This window comes from Ziziphus jujuba, chromosome 11 (genome assembly GCF_031755915.1).
Source record: "Ziziphus jujuba cultivar Dongzao chromosome 11, ASM3175591v1".
In the NCBI taxonomy this organism is placed as follows: domain Eukaryota; kingdom Viridiplantae; phylum Streptophyta; class Magnoliopsida; order Rosales; family Rhamnaceae; genus Ziziphus; species Ziziphus jujuba.
Window position 1 is genome coordinate 4622501 of NC_083389.1, and position 20644 is coordinate 4643144.

The 20644-nt window shown below is 38.6% G+C and overlaps 1 non-coding gene and 1 pseudogene across 1 annotated transcript; both read right to left on the reverse strand.

Annotated features, from left to right (window-relative positions):
- Positions 1–1902, reverse strand: part of LOC132799960 (DNA-directed RNA polymerase subunit beta-like) — a 4926-nt pseudogene extending 3024 nt beyond the window's left edge.
- Positions 1903–20284: 18382 nt separating this feature from the next.
- TRNAN-GUU (transfer RNA asparagine (anticodon GUU)) lies at positions 20285–20356 on the reverse strand. The gene has a single exon. It is a non-coding gene; the product is annotated as a tRNA-Asn (tRNA).
- Between the last annotated feature and the right edge of the window lie 288 nt (positions 20357–20644).

The following is a 20644-nucleotide window of genomic DNA, read 5'->3' on the forward strand; positions in this document are numbered from 1 at the left end:
CCTCTTGGATGCTTAAAATAGGTCTTTTATCTTTAGGTATGGACAAGTCCTTTTGAGAATGAATTACTTTCTGGATAAAGGCAGCATGGTTGTTCCTTAAACCTCTTAGCTTGAGCCTAAATGATCGGTCCAGTCTTCATCCGTATCGGATCAGTACCCCAGTGAGTTGTCAGTTGTGTGAGCTCGTGCGGATTCGCATCATTCCCCTCCTCTTGAAAAGGATTTTCCGTCAAATCAAAGTCATCACCTGTAGCAAAAGGACACAAATCAACAACATTAAAGGTGGCACTCACATTATACTCACCTGGTAGATTAAGTTTGTAGGCATTGTCGTTTATCCTTTCCAAAACTTGAAAAGGTCCATCACCCCTCGGCATGAGTTTTGATTTCCTTTGTTCGGGAAATCTTTCTTTCCTCAAATGTAGCCACACCCAATCACCAGGTTCAAAGACCATTGGTTTTCAGCCTTGATTAGCCACCTTTGCATATTGCTCGGTCCTCTTCCCAATATTTGCCTTTGTCTTCTCATGAATCTGTTTTACAAAATCAACTTTTTGTTTTCCATCTAAATTAGCACGCTCACTCAAAGGTAAAAGTACTAGATCTAATGGAGTCAAAGGATTAAAACCATAAATAATTTCAAATGGAGTATATTTAGTAGCTGAATGTAAAAACCTATTATAAGCAAATTCAACATGTGGTAAACATTCTTCCCAAGTTCTCAAATTTCTACTAATTAAAGCACGTAACAAAGCAAACAAGGTTCTATTCACAACTTCGGTTTGCCATCTGTTTGTGGGTGGCAAGTAGTTGAAAATAAAAGCTTAGTACCTAACTTAGCCCACAAAGTTTTCCAAAAATAACTTAAGAACTTAGCATCTCTATCCGAAACAATAGTTCTTAGCATTCCATGCAATCTCACAATTTCCTTGAAAAATAAATTAGCAACATTGGATGCATCATCAGTTTTATTACATGCAATAAAATGTGCCATCTTAGAAAATCTATCTACTACAACAAATATTGAATCCTTACCTGTCCTTGACCTAGGCAAACCAAGAATAAAATCCATAGACAAATCTACCCAAGGATAGGTAGGAATCAGCAAAGGCTTGTACAATCCATGCGGCTTGAATGTTGATTTTGTTTTTCTGCACTTCAAACATCTTTCACAAATTCTCTCAACATCTCTCCTCATGTTAGGCTAATAAAAATGTTCATGTAGCAAGGATAAAGTTTTAAAAGCACCAAAATGACCCATTTAACCACCCCCATGTCCTTCCCGAACCAATAATTCCTTAATGCTACAATTAGGCACACAAAGTTTGTTTTCCTTAAACAAATACCCCTCAAATTTGTAAAATTTATTAAATCCATGTTTCAAACAGGTTCTAAAAATTTCTCCAAAGTCACTATCATGCTCATAAAGTTCTTTCAATTGTTCAAATCCAAGCAATCTAGCATCTAAGGTAGAAAAGAGTACATACCTTCGCGATAATGCATCGGCAACTAGATTTTCCTTATCTTTTTTGTAGCAGATCACATATGGAAAGGTTTCAATAAATTCAATCCACTTGGCATGCTTTCAGTTGAGCTTTCCTTGACCCTTGATATGCTTCAAAGACTCATGATCCATATGAATCACAAACTTCTTTAGCATGAGATAATGCTGCCACATCTCCAAAGCCCTCACCAAAGTATACATCTCTTTGTCATATGTCAGGTAGTTTAGTGCAGCTCCATTTAATTTTTCACTAAAGTAGGCTATGGGTCTTCCTTCTTGCATTAAGACAGCTCCAATACCTACACCCAAAGCATTACATTCAATTTCAAAAGTCTTAGAAAAATTTGGCAAAACTAATAAAGGTGCATTACACAATTTTTCTTTCAACAAACTAAAAGATTTTTCTTGTACTTCCCCCCATTTAAAGCCAACATTCTTCTTAACAACTTCATTCAAAGGTACGGCTATGGTGCTAAAATCCTTGACAAATCTTCTATAAAAACTTTCCAAGCCATGGAAACTCCTCACTTGGGTGATTGTTGTAGGAACCGGCCACTCTTTAATTGCTTACACTTTAGCTTGATCCACTTTGATTCCTACAGCACTTACTACAAATCTTAGAAAAACAAGCTCGTCTTTGCAAAAATCACACTTGTTCATATTAGGAAACAATCTTTCCATATTAATATCCCCAAAACTCAAATAAAAATTCTGGTTTCCTCTCTATTTTCTTTCTTTTCTTTTCCTTCCCTTGGTTTGGTTCTCATTGGCGGAAATTTCTAGATTGTTGGTGCTCTCGGGTTTGCTCTCTTTTCTCACCCACCTCTTGGCTTTCTCTTGGTTTTTCCACTCGATCTGGGTTTTAGAAAGCTTACCTTGATCAGCAACCTCAATCTCACCTTCTTGAAAGGATGGTGAAGCCATTGGTGCCATACTTATTTTCTCATTAAGTTTTTCGGCCTCCCTCCTTTGTTGCCTTTGTAGTTGATCTTTGTAGACCTCCTTGGAAGTTAATGACTCCAACTTGATTTTCTTCCCTTTAAACCTGAAAACAATACTATTTCCTCGACCAAAATGAGTAGCATTTTTGTCAAATTGCCATGGTCTACCTAACAAAATATGTCTGGCATGCATTGGTACAATGTCACACAAGATAACATCCTCATGCCTACCTATATTAAATTTAACTTTGGCTTGCTTATTTACCCTCATCTCACCACTATCATTTAACCATTGTAACCTATAGGGTTCTGGATGTTTAATTGTTTTCAAGCCTAATTTATCTACTACAAGATTACTTATCACATTGGTACAACTCCCACTATCTATAATCATGCTACAAATCTTACCTTGTATTTCACAGCAAGTGTGGAAGATGTTTTCGCTTTGTATCTGCTCTTCATCTTTGTAGATAGTAAGTGCTCTCCTTGAAACCAAGCTCAACTCAGCATTAAATGTGTCTACTGGTTCGGCTTCATCATCATTGCATTCCTCCTCTTGTTCGGTTTCCACTTCACTTTCTTCACTTGTAGATTCCAGCTCACCTTCACCATTTAATACCATGATTCTTCTATTTGGGCATTGGCTGGCTATGTGTCCTCTTCCTTGGCACTTAAAACAAATTATTTCTCTGGATTTTTGAGGTTTAGGATCAGATTTTATCTTACCTTTAAGTGCTTGGACAGATTCGGTCTTGGCCTCCCTTTTTAACCGGTTGGTACTTTCTTCTGCAGCTTTCGGTTGTGGTTTGATTTCATTAGCTGGATTGTTTCTCCAGCCACTTGAACTGATTCTCCCACTGTTGGAAACACCTCCAATCCATGATCCTACTCGCCTCCTCTTGAATTGGTGTTCAAGCTTAATGGCTACATGCAACATCTCCTCCAACTCCAAGTATTGTTGCAATTCAAGCTGGTTGGCAATGTCACGGTTCAAACCACTAAGAAATCTTGCCATTGTTGCCTCCCTATCCTCATTCATATTCAACCTCATCATGAGCATCTCCATCTCTTTGTAATAATCCTCCACGGACCTACATCCTTGAACAAAAATTGAAGCCTTTGATACAGCAACCTATGGTAATGTGATGGCATAAACCGCTTTCTCATGGCTCCTTTCATTTGTCACCATGTTATGATCAAGTCATCACCAACTCTCCTCCAGGTGCCTTGCTCATTTGTCCACCATTGGAGTGTATAATGGCCAAACTCCATTGCTGGCAACTTCACCTTCTTACCCTCCGAATAATTATGGCAGTCGAATATCATCTCCATCTTTTCTTCCCACTCCAAATATGCCTCGGGATCACTTTTTCACATGAATGGTGGGATGTTGATCTTGATATTGCTAAGATTTTCATCTGTTTCTTCCCTCTTATACCTTCCATGGCCAGCTCTCTGTTGGACAGCAAAGGTTTCGTCCATGCCTTCCTCAAAGTCTCCACCGAAATTCTCCTCCTCAAATTCCTCTCTCGGTCTCTCACGGTCTCCTTGTCCGCGACCTCGACCTTCATGGAATTCTTCCCTATTTTTTGTGTTCAGCATTCCTTAGGAAACTTCTAGCCTTCCCATCCTTTGATTCATGTGCTCAACTCGAGCACTCACCCGCTGTAATTGTTCCAAAACAGCTTTCAATTCCGTTTGCTCACCACACCCGGTAGCTCGTGCATCACCATGAAATCCTACGGACTCCTCTTCATTAATTCTCTGTGGTGTGTCTCCTCTTCTTATTCTAGAATCTTCCATGTTAGTAAAATACTGCAGAAATAAAATAAATCTTCACAATAATCACTCCCTCACGTGTTTCACTCAAACGAGGTCTCGACACTCGTGTTTGCACACTAGTTCCAGCTTTTACCCTCTTTTGTGCTCACACTGTCTTGCCTTTTTCTACTCAATAAATTATCTCAAAGTTCTAATTAAAACACCCATAAAACAGCAATTAGATCACAAGTATGTTTTAATTAAACTTATCAACAAAACAGTGGCAAAAAGTAAGCAATACCAAAAGAATTCAACAAGACCTAGTTTTTAGCTTTTCTAGGCAAAATAAAGCAAATTAAGGAGAAATCTTTGGAATTTTTAAGAAATGGACCAGATGGTAATAGATTATGAGTTCAAGAATAAAATTCTAGAAAAAGAAATTTAAGTACGAACAAGAATCAAAGAGAATAAAAATATAGAAAAGTGTTGGTTGTTGTTCTTGTAATTCAAGTTTTGTATCAAATCTTTTAACTAATTTTCATCCAAATAATTTAAGCACCCAAAATTCAAATATCCAACAAACTAATTCTCCAGAAACTCAAAATATCACAAATCAAATCTCGAAATCAACTAGTTCCCAAACTCAAATTTCAACACCAAATTCAACAAACCTGAAATTATTATTATTTTTTTTTTATTTGGCTTTACCTCCTCCTGTTTTTTTTTTTTTCTTTGTTAATTTCGCAAACCCCACTGTTCAATTTTTATTTTTTTCAAATATATGAATGCGAATATTCAAGACTAAAACAGTAAAGAAAAATCAGCAAAAACCAAAATCAACAAGAACAATGATAAAAACAACCAACAAACTAGGAAACAAAAATACGATAAAAATAGGAACCTTAACCTAATGCTAAAATTGCAAAAATAAATAAATCAAATAAAGATAGATCAAACCTGAACAAAATTTAGCTCTGATACCAAATAATACAAACCTAGGACAATCTGCTCCTAAACCCGTATTATATTAGCCCGAATCTAATTATGTTCAAGTTCTAATGGTCACCTTGATCCCTAACCAACTTGTGATTAGAAACCTTGGTATATAATGAAGACGCCACAATAGGTGATGGAAGGCCTATTGATAAGTCAAACTAAAACATTCATTCACTAATGGTGTTTTAAGTGTTTAAAAGAACAAAGAGAATTCAATCTCCCAAATAATTTTCTGTATAAAATTCCAGCCTTTTTTTTCATTGAAAATAAGCCTTTAAATAGGCTTTGAATGAACAAAATAAAACCCTAAAAGGATTAGGAAATTTTGGCCAACATAGAATCCAATTAGGAAATTGCCTAATTTCACATCGTTTCCTAATCTAATTTGGATTAATTAGTTTCCTTATTTTGAAGTAGGAATTAATTAACTTACAATGAAAATAATAAAATAATAACTTTTCTAAACTTATTTTTCCAACAAATAAATAAATAAAAACCCAAAAAAAAGTCAAATGCAAATTAGAAAACGAGTTGACTAGTTTGACAACTAAGCTGACTTATGTCTGATGTTCGAGCTAACTTATGCCTGCCTAATGTCCGAGCTAACTTATGTCTGTCCGAGCTAACATATGTCTGTCCGTTGTCCCAACTAAGTTATGTCTAATGTCCGAAGTCTGAGGTCAGATGACCGAGGCATGGATGTCCGATATAAAATGTCCGATGTATGGGTGTCCGATACGAAATGTCCAATGTATGGGTGTCCGATGTAAAATATCTGATGTATCAGCCTCCACCTCTTGGATGCTTAAAACAGGTCTTTTATCTTCAGGTATGGACAAGCCCTTTTGAGAATGAATTACTTTCTAAGTAAAGGCAGCAAGGGTGTCATTAAACCTCTTAGCTCGAGCCCTAGTGATCGGTCTAGTCTTCATCCGTATCGGATCAGTATCCTAGTGAGTTGTCGATTGTGCGAGCTCGGGCAGATTTGTATCAAAACTGTAAGCTCCTGAGGAGTGGGAGGAGACTAGGCCTCTGACCGTTTGCTTGTTGAAGAATAAGCCGGTGACTTATAGGTAATCGCTTAGTTAAGGGAACCCACTGGAGACTTAGCTAAAGCGAGTCTTCATAGGGCAATTGTCACTGCTTATGGACCCAAACTTGGGTTATCATTCCATTACCACGATGAAGCTTGGGTGAAACTAAGTGGAGGTCTAAACCGATTGATGTTGAAGAATCAGTGGATGAGTTGTGCTAGCTGGTTCTCCCTGAAATGTGTTAAGGCGCAACAGTTGATTGGACACCTAGGGGTCAAGCACTATTTCAGTGTAGGCCACGAGAGCAGTACGAAATTGAGGCAAACTCTGAATACTAGATATGATCTCAAAATAACAAGAGTCAAGGTCGGCCAGTGAGATAATAGGGGATAAGCTTCATTGTCGAGAGGGAAATAGCCCGAATCATCAGCTAAGGCCCCTAAATGACTGCATAGTGATAAAGGAGGTAGGGGTGCAAAGACAGCTAGGAGGTTTGCCAAGAAGCAGCCACCCTTGAAAGAGTGTATAATAGCTCACTGATCGAGCGCTCTTGCACCGAACATGAACGAGGCTAAGCGATCTGTCGAAGCCGTGGAATGTAAAAGTGCATTGTTAGGGACATTCCACCTAGAGGGAAGCTGTAACACCCCATCCCAAAGTACAACGGAAAATTTTCAACTTTGACCGAGGTTGACCGTTGACCGTTGACCGTTGACTTTGATCGTTGATCGAAGCGGTTAAAAGTTGACTTTTTGACTCGGATGGAATTCTAGGTTGACTGAGGTACCGTTACGAAGTACACGTTGGCACGAGTTCGTAGACTAGTAGCACGTTGAAAATGGAGCTACGGTTTGGAAGCTATGGACAAAACAAGTCGAGGTGTAAACTGTCTAAAACGTGCACGGAGTTGACCTTTTATCGTTGTAGAATTTTGTTTTGACTTTCATATGGTTGTAAAGTACTCATCGATACGACTTCATAGACTAGCGGCACGCTTAAATTGGACATCTGGTTAAAAAGTTATGGACATGTGAAGTTTTCCGAATACCATAATATTTTATTATATCAGGCTTAAGTACAAAGTGACGCCACATGTCGACACTTGAGTGGTCCACGTGGGTGAACAGTGTCATCCACGGTGGCTTTTATTTGGCAAAATGACGGGGGAGGAGAGAGAAAGAGAGAAATTGATACGAACCTAGGATGACCTACTCCTAAACCCATATTATATTAGCCCGGATCTCAATTAAGTTCAAGTTCTTGTGGAATGGACCTCAACCCATAACCAACCTGTGGTTAGAAACCTTGGTATAATGTAGACGCCACAATAGGGGATGGAAAACCTATTGATAAGTCAAGCTAAAACAACCAATTCTCTAATGGTGTTTTAGGTGTTCTCAAAGAACAAAGAGATAATTAATCTCACAAGTATTTTCTTAATCAAATCAAAGTTGTATTCATATTGAAAAATAAGCCTTTAAATAGGCTTTGAAAGAAACAAAGTAAACCCTAAAAATCCTAGGTAAAATAGGCCACACAATAAAGAGTTCTATGGTGGCCGAAATTCTCACTCCTTTCCTAATCTAATTTGGATTAATTAATTCCTTTATTTTGAATTAGGAAATAATTAATTTACAATGAAAATAATAAAATAATAACTTTCCTAAACTTATTTTTCCAGAAAATAAATAAATAAAAACTAAAAAGTAATGGTAATTTCCTAAAACAAAAAGTAGAATCAAGTTAGGAAACTATAATACTAGCTTTTTGACTAAGTTGACTTTGACCAATCTTTGACCAAATTGAGCTCCAAATCAGCTTCTAGATGCTTTTTAGGATTCCAAATAAACTGAAAATGAAGGCCCACACGTTACCCATGCTTGGAAAAATAAGAAAAGGCTAATACAGTAAAATACAGTAAAGCCAGCAAGCAATACAGCAAATTCGGCCAAATTGTTGAAGCTGTCCGTACAAGCCCTTTTTGATTGCATTTGAGGCTGCTTTAACTTGATTCCATGACCTCTTAGGCATATGTATTGAACCCATAAAGCATTGGAACCCTTTCATGCTTCTCGGACTCCAAAAATGTACCAAAACCGTCACCCGGGTCCGTATCGGCTTCCACCACTTGGATGCTTAGAATAGGCTTTGTATCTTCAAGTATGGACAAGTTCCTTTGAGATTCATTACCCCCTGAATAAATACTTCCAGGTTGTCCTTAAATCTCTTAATTTGAGCTCTTGTGATTAGCCTAGTCTTCATCCATGTCGAGTCAGCACCCCAGCGGGTTATCGGTTGAACGGACTCGGGCGGAATCACATCAGAAATGAGAGAGAGAGGGAGAGAGAAAATTGCTGGCCACATGAGTTGTCAAATTTTCTGGCCGATTCTTGCCACATGCTCCAGCCAGACCAGAGTGCCTCTCCATTCCCGGCCAACCCCCAAAATTGCACGGCCAACCGACCGGCGACGCACCTGGATCGAGGCTTTTTCCGGCAAGGGCGATTTTTCCCGTCCACCACCGGCCACCTCCGTTTGACCCATTTCCGGCCATTTTCAGGCCACACGCACCAGCCACCCCTCACCACCTCCTCATTTCCGGTTAGCCCACCACATTTCATGGCTACCGGACCTCCGACGCGCCGGGATTGGAGTATTTTCCCGCGAGGGGCCAAAACTCTTCAAACCCAGATCTCTTTGCCGTCCGGCCTCTGTTTGCCTCATCACCGGTCTCATTGGAATCCTCTCCCCTTGATCTACAAAACCACCAAAAATCTCGGCCATCGGCCACCGGACGCGCCGTCGGCGGCGACGGTTGCCAGTGACCACGGTGGCTGGCCGGAAAATCCAGTTTCGGCGAGTACCCAGTTGCACCGCCGGTCCTTCCCCACTAATTCCGACCCCCTGAATCCAAAATCCGGTGTCCTTTTCCTCCAATTCGCCACGGTTTAGGAGACTCGAAGAGTTGAATCCCGAAAGCTTTTCGGCAAGATTCCGGCCACCTCGGGTCCGATCTCCGGGAAGTAAGACCGGATTCGTAATTCTCGTCACTCAAGCTTCGTTTCGGTATATTACTCGTCAATTTTGGTTAACGTTTATGTTTAACCCCCCAGGTACCGGGTATTATTTATCCGAATAAAATATTATTTTATTTGACTGTGTGTGAATTGATGTGCTAGGAGCATGTGTGCGTCGTGAAATTGGTCTCATAGAGGATCTTAGGTTAATTGCTTGCTCTAGGTGAGTGACCCACCTTTAAAATTATTTTGGGGTGATTAATTATGTTTATTTAGTGTTAATTTGGTATTTAGAATTTCGCTCATGTGGTGGAAATTTAATTATAATTTTGGGAAATTATTATTTTATAAGTACGTATATGTTTATTGATGCTAAATGGAATTTTGGGTTACTAAAAAATCCCCGATTTTTATTATTGTGATTTAATTGTATTTATTATACATGAGCAAGGTATTTTCATTAATTAATTGTGTCTGGATTTTTATATTATTTTTTGGGCATAATTGGTTTAAATATTTGAAGAAAAATATTTGTTTAAATTGGTGGTTTCAAATTCGATAATTATGCCCGTGGAATATTATTTGATGGACTTTGTGTTACGAGAAGAATTATTTGTATATTGTTATCGATGGTTTCGTACCGGAAATGTTAAAGGAAAATGTGGGATGGTGAATTTGAAAACTGGTATAATTCCCATGGTGATTTTTGGAAAATCAGTACGGTAATAAGAAATTTAATAATTGGTTTTAGACGCACTCATACAGTATTGGTGTTCTGGCTGTATATGTGGATTAGCGCGCAAGTTATTATGTCTCCCGTGAGTTGCCATTGGACCGAGGGCAGGAAAGTTTTATATAGTACACATAGCCGCCACCCTCCGTGGCTAGGATGACGGTTTCAGTAGCGACGCTGTCAGGACGCTGAAGAGCCGTATGCAAGTTTCTCTCTCTCTCTTTAACCTCCCCGCCAGTCGATGCTCAGGACGCTGGGTATCGGAGGGCATCACTGGTATATGGTGTGGTGCGTCAAGTATAAATTTCCTGATAGAAATTTCAAACCCTAAACTGTTCTAAAATTATTTATTGTGTTTTATTATATTTTTTTTATATTTGGATTATTTAATTTGTATTTATTAAATTAGTTGATTCCTTGGTTTTCGGGAAATACGAATAATGGGTTTTGCGAAAATGTTTTAGAAAGGGAACCTTTCCAACGGAGTGAATAGTGAGGGTTTTGAGAGAAAGTATTACTTCCAATTAATTATTATTTATTTATTTATTCTTAATTAATCAAACGTACTGTGCTTATCATTACTATTATATTTGTGCAGTAGATAAGGTCACTCATTGAGATGATTAGCATCTCACGTGATACGAACCTAGGACGACCTGCTCCTAAACCCGTATTATATTAGCCCGGATCTTTAATTAAGTTCAAGTTCTAATGGAATGGACCTTAACCCCTAACCAACCTGTGGTTAGAAACCTTGGTATAATGTAGACGCCACAATAGGGATGGAAAACCTATTGATAAGTCAAGCCAAAACAACCAATTCTCTAATGGTGTTTTAGGTGTTCTCAAAGAATAAAGAGATAATTAATCTCACAAGTATTTTTTTTGTCAAATCAAAGTTGTATTCAAATTGAAAAATAAGCCTTTTAAATAGGCTTTGAAAGAAACAAAGTAAACCCTAAATACCCTAGGTAAAACAGGCCACACAATAAAGAGTTCTATAGTGGCGGAAATTCTCACTCCATTCCTAATCTAATTGGGATTAATTAATTCCTTTATTTTGAATTAGGAATTAATTAATTTACAATGAAAATAATAAAATAATAACTTTCCTAAACTTATTTTTCCAGAAAATAAACAAATAAAAACTAAAAAGTAATGGTAATTTCCTAAAATAAAAAGTAGAATCAAATTAGGAAACTATAATACTAGCTTTTTCACTAAGTTGGCTTTGACCAATCTTTGACCAAATTGAGCTCCAAATCAGCTTCTAGATGCTTTTTAGGATACCAAATAAACTGAATATGAAGGCCCACACGTTGCCTATGCTTGGAAAAATAACAAAAGGCTAATACAGTAAAATACAGTAAAGCCAGCAAGCAATACAGCAAATTCGGCCAAATTGTTGAAGCTGTCCGTACAAGCCCTTTTTGATTGCATTTGAGGCTGCTTTAAATTGATTCCATGACCTCTTAGGCATATGTATTGAACCCATAAAGCATTGGAACCATTTCATGCTTCTCGGACTCCAAAAATGTACCAAAACCGTCACCCGGGTCCGTATCGGCTTCCACCACTTGGATGCTTAGAATAGGCTTTGTATCTTCAAGTATGGACAAGCTCTGTTGAGATTGATTACCCCCTGTATAAATACTTCCAGTTTGTCCTTAAATCTCTTAATTTGAGCTCTTGTGATTGGCCTAGTCTTCATCCGTGTCGAGTCAGCACCCCAATGGGTTATCGGTTGAGCAGGCTCGGGCAAAATCACATCATTCCCCTCCTCTTGAAAAGGATTTATCCTCAAATCAAGATCATAACCTGCAGCAAAAGGAGTTAAATCAGCAACATTAAATGCAGCACTCATGTTATACTCACCCGGTAAATCAAGCTTGTAGGCATTCTTGTTGTTCGGCTCCAAAACTTGAAAAAGTCCATCCATAGGTGGCATGAGCTTTGACTTTCTTTGTTTAGGAAACCTTTCCTTTCGTAAGTGCAACCAAACCAATTCTCCTGGGTCAAACACTATTACAACAAAATCTAGAAATACATGCTCATTATGGTAAAAATTACACTTTTTAAAGTTAGCAAACAATATTTCCCAAATTTTCAAATTACCACTAAGTAAAGCTCTCAACAATGCAGATAAAGTTCTATGCAATAAAGACATCTTTAAATAAGTATCTTTAAAATTCATGGTCAGCAATGATTTCTTATTCATAATTACTTTATTAACATCAACAAAGCTAAGATAAAAATTTATATTTTTCCTTTCTTGTCTCCCTTTTCCTTTCTCACTCACGACCATCTCACCTTCCTCACTCTCGGCTTTTGCACCAAATTTCTCACTCTTGGTTTTCTTAAAATTTTTCCACACAACCTGAGTATTAGAAAACTTACCTTGGACAGCAAGCTCACCTTTTCCCTCTTGATTGGATGGTAGTCCACTTAGAATTTCATTTGGGAAGACATATCCAAATTCCTTCAAAAGAGAAATCATTGACTTGGCAATTCAAGTTCTTCAAAGTTAGTTTGATCATTAAAATAATTTTCATTATAAATCATGACTAGCAAAGGTTTCTTACACTCAATAACCTTATTAATATCCCCTAAACTCAAATAAAAGTTGCTACTTGACCTTTCTTTTCTTTCTTTTTCTTTTTCCCCCTTGGATTGGGGCAAACCTTCGGATTTCCCTTCCTTCTCCAAGCTCTCGGGTTTGCCACTTTCTTTCCCCTCTCTTTCGATTTTTCCTTGATCTTTCCACTTAATATGAGTCTTAGAAATCTTACCTTGATCAGCAACCTCATTCTTACCTTCTTGCAAGGATGGTGAAGCCGTTGGTGCCACACTTGCTTTTTCCTTGAGCTTTTCGGCTTCTCTCCTTTGTTGCATTTGTAATTGGTCTTTGTAAACCTCTTTAGGAGATAATGGTTTCAGCTTGACCTTCTTCCCTTTAAACCTGAAAACAATACAATTTTCTCGACCAAAATGAGTAGCATCTTTATCAAATTGCCATGGTCTACCTAATAGTATATGTCCAGCAATCATGGGAACAATATCATACAAGACTACATCCTCATATCTAGCTATACTAAATTTTACTTTGGCTTGTTTATTTACCCTCATCTCACCACTATCATTTAACCATTGCAACCTATAGGGTTCTGGATGTTTAATTGTTTTCAAGCCTAATTTATCAACTACAAGGTTACTTATCACATTGGTACAACTCCCACTATCTATAATCAAGCTACAAATTTTACCTTGTATTTCGCAGCGAGTGTGGAAGATGTTCTCTCTTTGAATTCCATCCTCATCTTTGTATACAGCAAGTACTCTCCTAGAAAGTAAGTTTAATTCAGCATTGGTTGCTTGCAAGGTTTCGGGTTCATCCTCCATGTCCTCCTCCTCTTGCTTGGCTTCATCCTCACTTTCTTCATTTTCCGATTCTAGCTCGTCATAGCCCTTTAACACCATGATTCTTCTATTCGGGCATTGGCTAGCAATGTGTCCTCCTCCCTGGCACTTAAAACACACAACATCATGAGTTCTAAAAGGTTTAGGATCTAATTTTACCTCATTCTTTGGTGCTTCGACAGATTTGATTCTAGTCTCCTTCCTTGGCTAGTTTGAACTTTCTTCTTTGACTTTCGGCTTTGGCTTGCTTTCATAGATGGCATTGTTCCTCCAACCACTTGAATTGGACCTTCCACTGTTGAAAACACCTCTAAACCATGAGCTTACACCCCTCCTCTTCAATTGGTGCTCTAATTTAATAGCCACATGCAACATCTCCTCCAATTCCACATATTGTTGCAATTCTAGTTGATTGGCTATTTCACGATTCAATCCACCAAGAAATCTTGCCATGGTTGCTTCCCTATCTTCATTCAAGTTCAATCTCATCATAAGCATCTCCATCTCCTTGTAATAATCCTCCACGGATCCATGTCCTTGAGATAAAGATTGAAGTCTTTGATGCAGCAACCTATGATAGTGTGATGGTACGAATCGCCTCCGCATGGCTCCTTTCATTTGTCGCCATGTAGTAATCAAGTCATCACCCACTCTCCTTTGGGCATTTTGCTCATTGGTCCACCATTGGAGTGCATAATGGCCAAACTCCATTGCTGCCAATTTCACCTTCTTAGCCTCCGAATAATTATGGCGGTCAAATATCATCTCCATATTTTCTTCCCGCTCCAAATATGCTTCGTGGTCACTTTTTCCCATGAATGGTGGGATGTTGATCTTGATATTGCTAAGATTATCATCTGTTTCTACCCTCCTATATCTTCCATGGCCAGCTCTATCTTGGACAGCAAAAGCTTCGTCCATACCTTCTTCAAAGTCTCCACCGAATGGCTCCTCATCAAATTCCTCTCTCGGCCTCTCGCGACCTCCTCGTCCTTCACAGAATTCTTACCTATTTCTTGTGTTCGGAATTCCTTGGGAAACTTCTAGCCTTCCCATCCTTTGATTCACATGCTCAACTTGAGCACTAACCCGCTGTATTGACTCCAAAACAGCTCTCATGTCCACCTGGTCTCCACTCCCGGTAGCTCGAGCATCGCCATGGAATGCTACGGACTCTTCCTCATTGATCCTCAAGGGTGGATCTCCTCTTCTTATCCTATAATCTGCCATGTTAGTAAAATACTGCAAAAATAAAATAAATCCTCACAATATTCACTCCCTCACGTGTTTCACTCAAACAAGGTCTCGACACTCGTGCTTGCACACTAGTTTCAGCTTTTACCCTCTTTTAAGCTCACACACTCTTGCCTTTTTCCACTCAATGAATTATCTCAAAGTTCTAATTAAAACACCCACAAAACAGAAATTAGATCACTAGTATGTTTTAATTAAACTTATCAACAAAACAGTAGCAAAAAGTAGGCAATACCGAAAGAAGCCAACAAATCCTAATTTTTCGGCTTTCTAGACAAGAAAACACAAAATAATGGTAAAACGTTGGAATTTTTGAAAACTGCACCAGATGGTAGTAGATTATGAGTTTAAGAATAAAATTCCAGGAAAAGAAATTCAAATACGATCAAGAATCAAAGATAACAAAAATATAGAAAAGTTGTTGGTTGTTGTTCTTTGTAATTCGAGTTTTTGTATCAAATCCCTTAACTAATTTTAATCCAAATAATTTAGCACTAAAACTCAAATATCCAGCAGCAGAAATAATTTCCCAGAAATTAAAATATTGAATAAAAATCAAAAACCAGCAGCTCCAACAAATTTCCAGCAAACAAATCAAACTCCAACAAACCGAAATATTTTTCTGTTTTTTTTTTTTTTTATTCGGCTTTACCTTTTTTTTTTTTTCACTCACAGAACATAAACAACTGCAGTAGCAAGAATAATTACCAAAATTGCAATCCCAACTCCAAAACAAACACCAAACCCGTGACCTCCAAATAAACACAAATGTGCAGTTTTTTTTTTTTTTTTTAACTGTTGCCGCAAACTCTTTTTTTTTTTTTTTTTTTTTTTTGGGAATGTATGAATGCACATTTCTAAGACTAAAACAGCAAAGGAAAATCAACAAAAACCAAAATTATCAAGAACAATGATAAAAGACAACCAACAAATTACGAAACAAAAATACGATAAAACTAGGAAATCCTAATTCAACTAGGAATGAATTTTTTTTTTTTTTTTAAGATGCTGAATGTGTATAGGATGGATGCAACCTTAACCTAATGCCAAAATTGCAGAATAACACTAAAACAAATAAAGCAAATAAACATAGATCAAACCTGCACAAAATTTATCTCTGATACCAAATGATACGAACCTAGGACGACCTGCTCCTAAACCCGTATTATATTAGCCCGGATCCTTAATTAAGTTCAAGTTCTAATGGAATGGACCTCAACCCCTAACCAACCTGTGGTTAGAAACCTTGGTATAATGTAGACGCCACAATAGAGGATGGAAAACCTATTGATAAGTCAAGCCAAAACAACCAATTCTCTAATGGTGTTTTAGGTGTTCTCAAAGAACAAAGAGATAATTAATCTCACAAGTATTTTTCTTGTCAAATCAAAGTTGTATTCATATTAAAAAATAAGCCTTTCAAATAGGCTTTGAAAGAAACAAAGTAAACCCTAAATACCCTAGGTAAAACAGGCCACACAATAAAAAGTTCTATGGTGGCCGAAATTCTCACTCCTTTTCTAATCTAATTTGGATTAATTAATTCCTTTATTTTGAATTAGGAATTAATTAATTTACAATGAAAATAATAAAATAATAACTTTCCTAAACTTATTTTTCCAGAAAATAAACAAATAAAAACTAAAAAGTAATGGTAATTGCCTAAAACAAAAAGTAGAATCAAATTAGGAAACTATAATACTAGCTTTTTGACTAAGTTGACTTTGACCAATCTTTGACCAAATTGAGCTCCAAATCAGCTTCTAGATGCTTTGTAGGATACCAAATAAACTGAATATGAAGGCCCGCACGTTGCCCATGCTTGGAAAAATAAGAAAAGGCTAATACAGTAAAATACAATAAAACCAGCAAGCAATACAGCAAATTCGGCCAAATTGTTGAAGCTGTCCGTACAAGCCCTTTTTGATTGCATTTGAGGCTGCTTTAACTTGATTCCATGGCCTCTTAGGCATATGTATTGAACCCATAAAGCATTGGAACCATTTCATGCTTCTCGGACTCCAAAAATGTACCAAAACCGTCACCCGGGTCCGTATCGGCTTCCACCACTTGGATGCTTAGAATAGGCTTTGTATCTTCAAGTATGGACAAGCTATGTTGAGATTGATTACCCCCTATATAAATACTTCCAGTTTGTCCTTAAATCTCTTAATTTGAGCTCTTGTGATTGGCCTAGTCTTCATCCGTGTCGAGTCAGCACCCCAGCGGGTTATCGGTTGAGCGGGCTCGGGCGGAATCACATCATCACGTTTTTAAATTCCATTCCCCTAGGTCCAGGTTAGGAGACGTTGATCATCCGAGGCGAACTCAAAGTCTCAGTTCATTGCCGAAAGTCTAAAAATCATTTCCTTCCTTTTTCCTCTTCATCTTGTATTGCTTCCTTATCTGTCATTGTATTAATTCCACATTTATTTGTATAATGCTCGGTATACTGTATTGAACTTTTAGTTATTAATTATGCACTGATTTAATGTTATTCATTTGGAATGCTGCAAATTTGTGGAATTATATTGTAGTAACATGGGAGGAATAAGGGGATGTTTATAGAAGTGTGTTTCAGTGCAGGAAATTTATGGTAAGTTCAACGCTTAAGGGAGATTCTGCCGGATTTTTCATTGGGGGATCCGGTAGGGTTTCCCTGGGATCAGGGCTTGTCTAGGGTTCCGATGAGGAATTTTGGACGGGTCTTGACAGAAGCACCGGCAATAGCAATGGTAGACGAACCAGAAGCCCTAAAAACTTAAAGGGTTCCTTCGTAAGGTTCATCCACATAGGGTGAGTCAGGGCCTAAGATTAGGCCAAAAGGCATAGTCAATGGACAATAGATGAATATTCCTGTACTAACCCTTGTTGGCCCTGAGGGACAGATGAGGCTAGGTTAGCCGAAAGATGGTTATTGGTTTAAGGACACAAGGTGCCACTGCTTTTTGACGGTAATAAGGGGTAGAGAAAATGCCCTGAGCCAATGTTCAAGTACCAGGCGCTACAATGCTGAAGTAACCCATGCCATACTCCTAGGAAAAGCTCAAAAGACCCTTAACAAAATGGTACCAGTACCCGAAACTGACACAGGTGGGTAGGTAGAGAATACCTAAGGGTGTGAGACAACTTTCTCTAAGGAACTGTGACCAGGCCGGGTGACTTTTTACCAAAACGTAGGTCTCCGGAAAGTCATCAGACCATGTATAGGGGCTAACACCTGCCCAGTACCGAAAGATCAAGGAAGTTGGTAACCTAATGACAGGGGAGGCGGTGATTAAAGCCCTGGTGAACGATGGTCGTAACTATAACAGTACTAAGGTAGCGAAATTCCTTTTCGGGTAAGTTTTGACCCCCACGAAAGGTGTAACGATCTAGGCACTGTCTCAGAGAGAGGCTCGGTCAAATACACATGTCTATCAAGATGCAGACTACCTGCACCTTGATAGAAAGACACTATGAATCTTCACTGTTCCCTAGGATAGGCTTTGGGCCTTTCCAGTGTAGCTTAGGTGGAGGGCGAAGAAGGCCTCCTTCCGATGGGCCCAAGGCATCAGTGAGATACCACTCTAGCAGAGCTAGAATTCTAACCTTGTGTAAAGACCTACGGGCCAAGGTACAAACCTAGGTAGACAGTTTCTATGGGGCGTATGCCTCTTAAAAGGTAACGGAGGCATGCAAAGGTTTCTTCAGGCCAGACGGAGATTAGCCTTTGAGTGCAAAGGCAGAAGGGAGCTTGACTGCAAGACCCACTTGTATAGCAGGGACAAAAGTTGGCTTTAGTAATCCGACAGTGCCCAGTGAAAGGGCCATTGCTCAACAGATAAAAGTTACTCTAGCGATAACAGGCTGATCTTCAATAAGAGCTCACATCAATAGGAAGGTTTGGCACCTCGATGTCGGCTGTTCGCCACCTAGGATTGCAATATGTTCTAAGGGTTGGGCTGTTTGCCCATTAAAGCAGTACGTGAGCTAGGTTCAAAACATCATGGGACATTTTGGTCCATATCCGGTGTGGGCATTAGAGCATTAAAAGGGTTTTTCCTTAGCACGAGAGGACTAGGAAGGACGCACATCTAGTGTAGAAGTTATCTTGCCCACAGTAAATGCTGGGTAGCCAAGTGCGGAGTGGATAATTGCTGAAAGCATCTAAGTAGTAAGCCCACACCAAGATGAGTGTCTCCTATTCTAACTTTCCTAGAGCTTCCAGTAGCACAACCAAGACAGCGATGGGTTTTTTGCCCTTGTGGGGGTAGAGCGACAGAAGTTTTGAGAATTCGAGAGTAGGTCATGGCAAGACGAGCCATTTATCATTACGATAGGTGTTAAGTGGAGATGCAGTGATGTATGCAATTGAGGCATCCTAACAAACCAGTAGAGTTGAACCTTGTTCCTAAATGACATGATCAATTCGATTAGGCCCTTGCCATCTATTTTCATTGTTCAACTCTTTGACAACATGAAAAAACCAAAAGCTCTGCCCTCCCTCTCTATCTAAGGGATGGAAGGGCCTCACAATCACTAGCCAATATGCTTTTCTCTCATGCCTTTCTTAGTTCATGGTTCAATATTCTGGTGTCCTAAGCGTAGAGGAACCACACCAATCCATCCCGAACTTGATGGTTAAACTCTATTGCGGTGACGATACTGTAGGGGAGGTCTTGCAGAAAAATAGATCAACACCAGGGTGATAAAAAGGTGTTAACATCTCTCATTCTTATTACTTTATTTTTTCAATCTGACAAAAAAAAAAAGAAAAATGAAAAGGTCATCTTATTCAAAACCCTAATTATGAAATCCTTTCTCTCCCATTTCACACCTCGAAATGAACCGTTCTTATATAGAGAGAGGCACTTTTACATCTTCTTAACCCGAAATGACTAGGGAAAGGAAAGCTTCATTTTTTAGGGTACTCCTGGGAACAGATCCAGTGAAGATGGGGTGGGGCGTGTAGCTCAAAGGATTAGAGCACGTGGCTACGAACCATAGTGTCGGGGGTTGGAATCCTTCCTTGCCCATAACCAGTCAAAAAGGAAGGATCTTTCCCTTCGAGGGCAGGAAAATCATGATCAGGATTGCAAAGCCCAAGCTATCGAATTTGGGCTTGGGTCTTTGTCGAAATGCAACAGCCTTACTCTTTCTTTTTTCTTTCTTTTTATTTATGGTTAATGGTGGATAAATTAGATATAGTATGCCCAGCCTGAAGCCCAAATCAGCATATTTTTTTGTTTTACGCCCTGTGATTCTTCCTCAACCAGTTTGGGACAGAATAGCAGAGAAAGTACAAGTATTAGTAACATAGCAAAAATGCGTTCCTCGTCATTAATATGTTTGCTCGCGGTAATTGTGGCCTTCCAAGTGAATCGATGACTGCATCTTTGATCCACTTGCTAGTACATCTGAGAATTCTTAATTGGATAGTTGTAAATAGCCCCAGACTATGGAACAAAGGATTATCCCGGACCTATGTCGAGGTATTGACGGTGATTCTCAAAGATCGTAGAACAGAATGTGATACGATAAGATAGAATGCAATTGAAACAAAGACACAAGGAATGAGTTACCTACTCTTAACAGTCAAAGCGAATCATTTCATTTTGAATTCTTTAATTCAGAATGAATCAAATCTTCCCAGGTAGGATTCGAACCTAAGACCAATCAGTTAACAGCCGATCGCTCTACCACTAAGCTACTGAGGAACAACTGGAGATTAGATCTCATAGAGTTCAATTCCCATTCTCAACCCATGACCAATATGAGCTTGAAGTTTCCTTTGTAACTCCCAAAAATTCTTTGTAATGGCTCCGTTCCATGCCTCATTTTATAGGGAACCCAAAAGTGGCTCTATTTCATTATATTCCATCCATATCCCAATTCCATTCATTTAATATCCCTCTGGTGTCATTGAGATAAGAGAATTCATTTCTATTCTATCCCTTTCTATATCTATATATATATATATATATATGGAAAGTTTTAAAAATCAT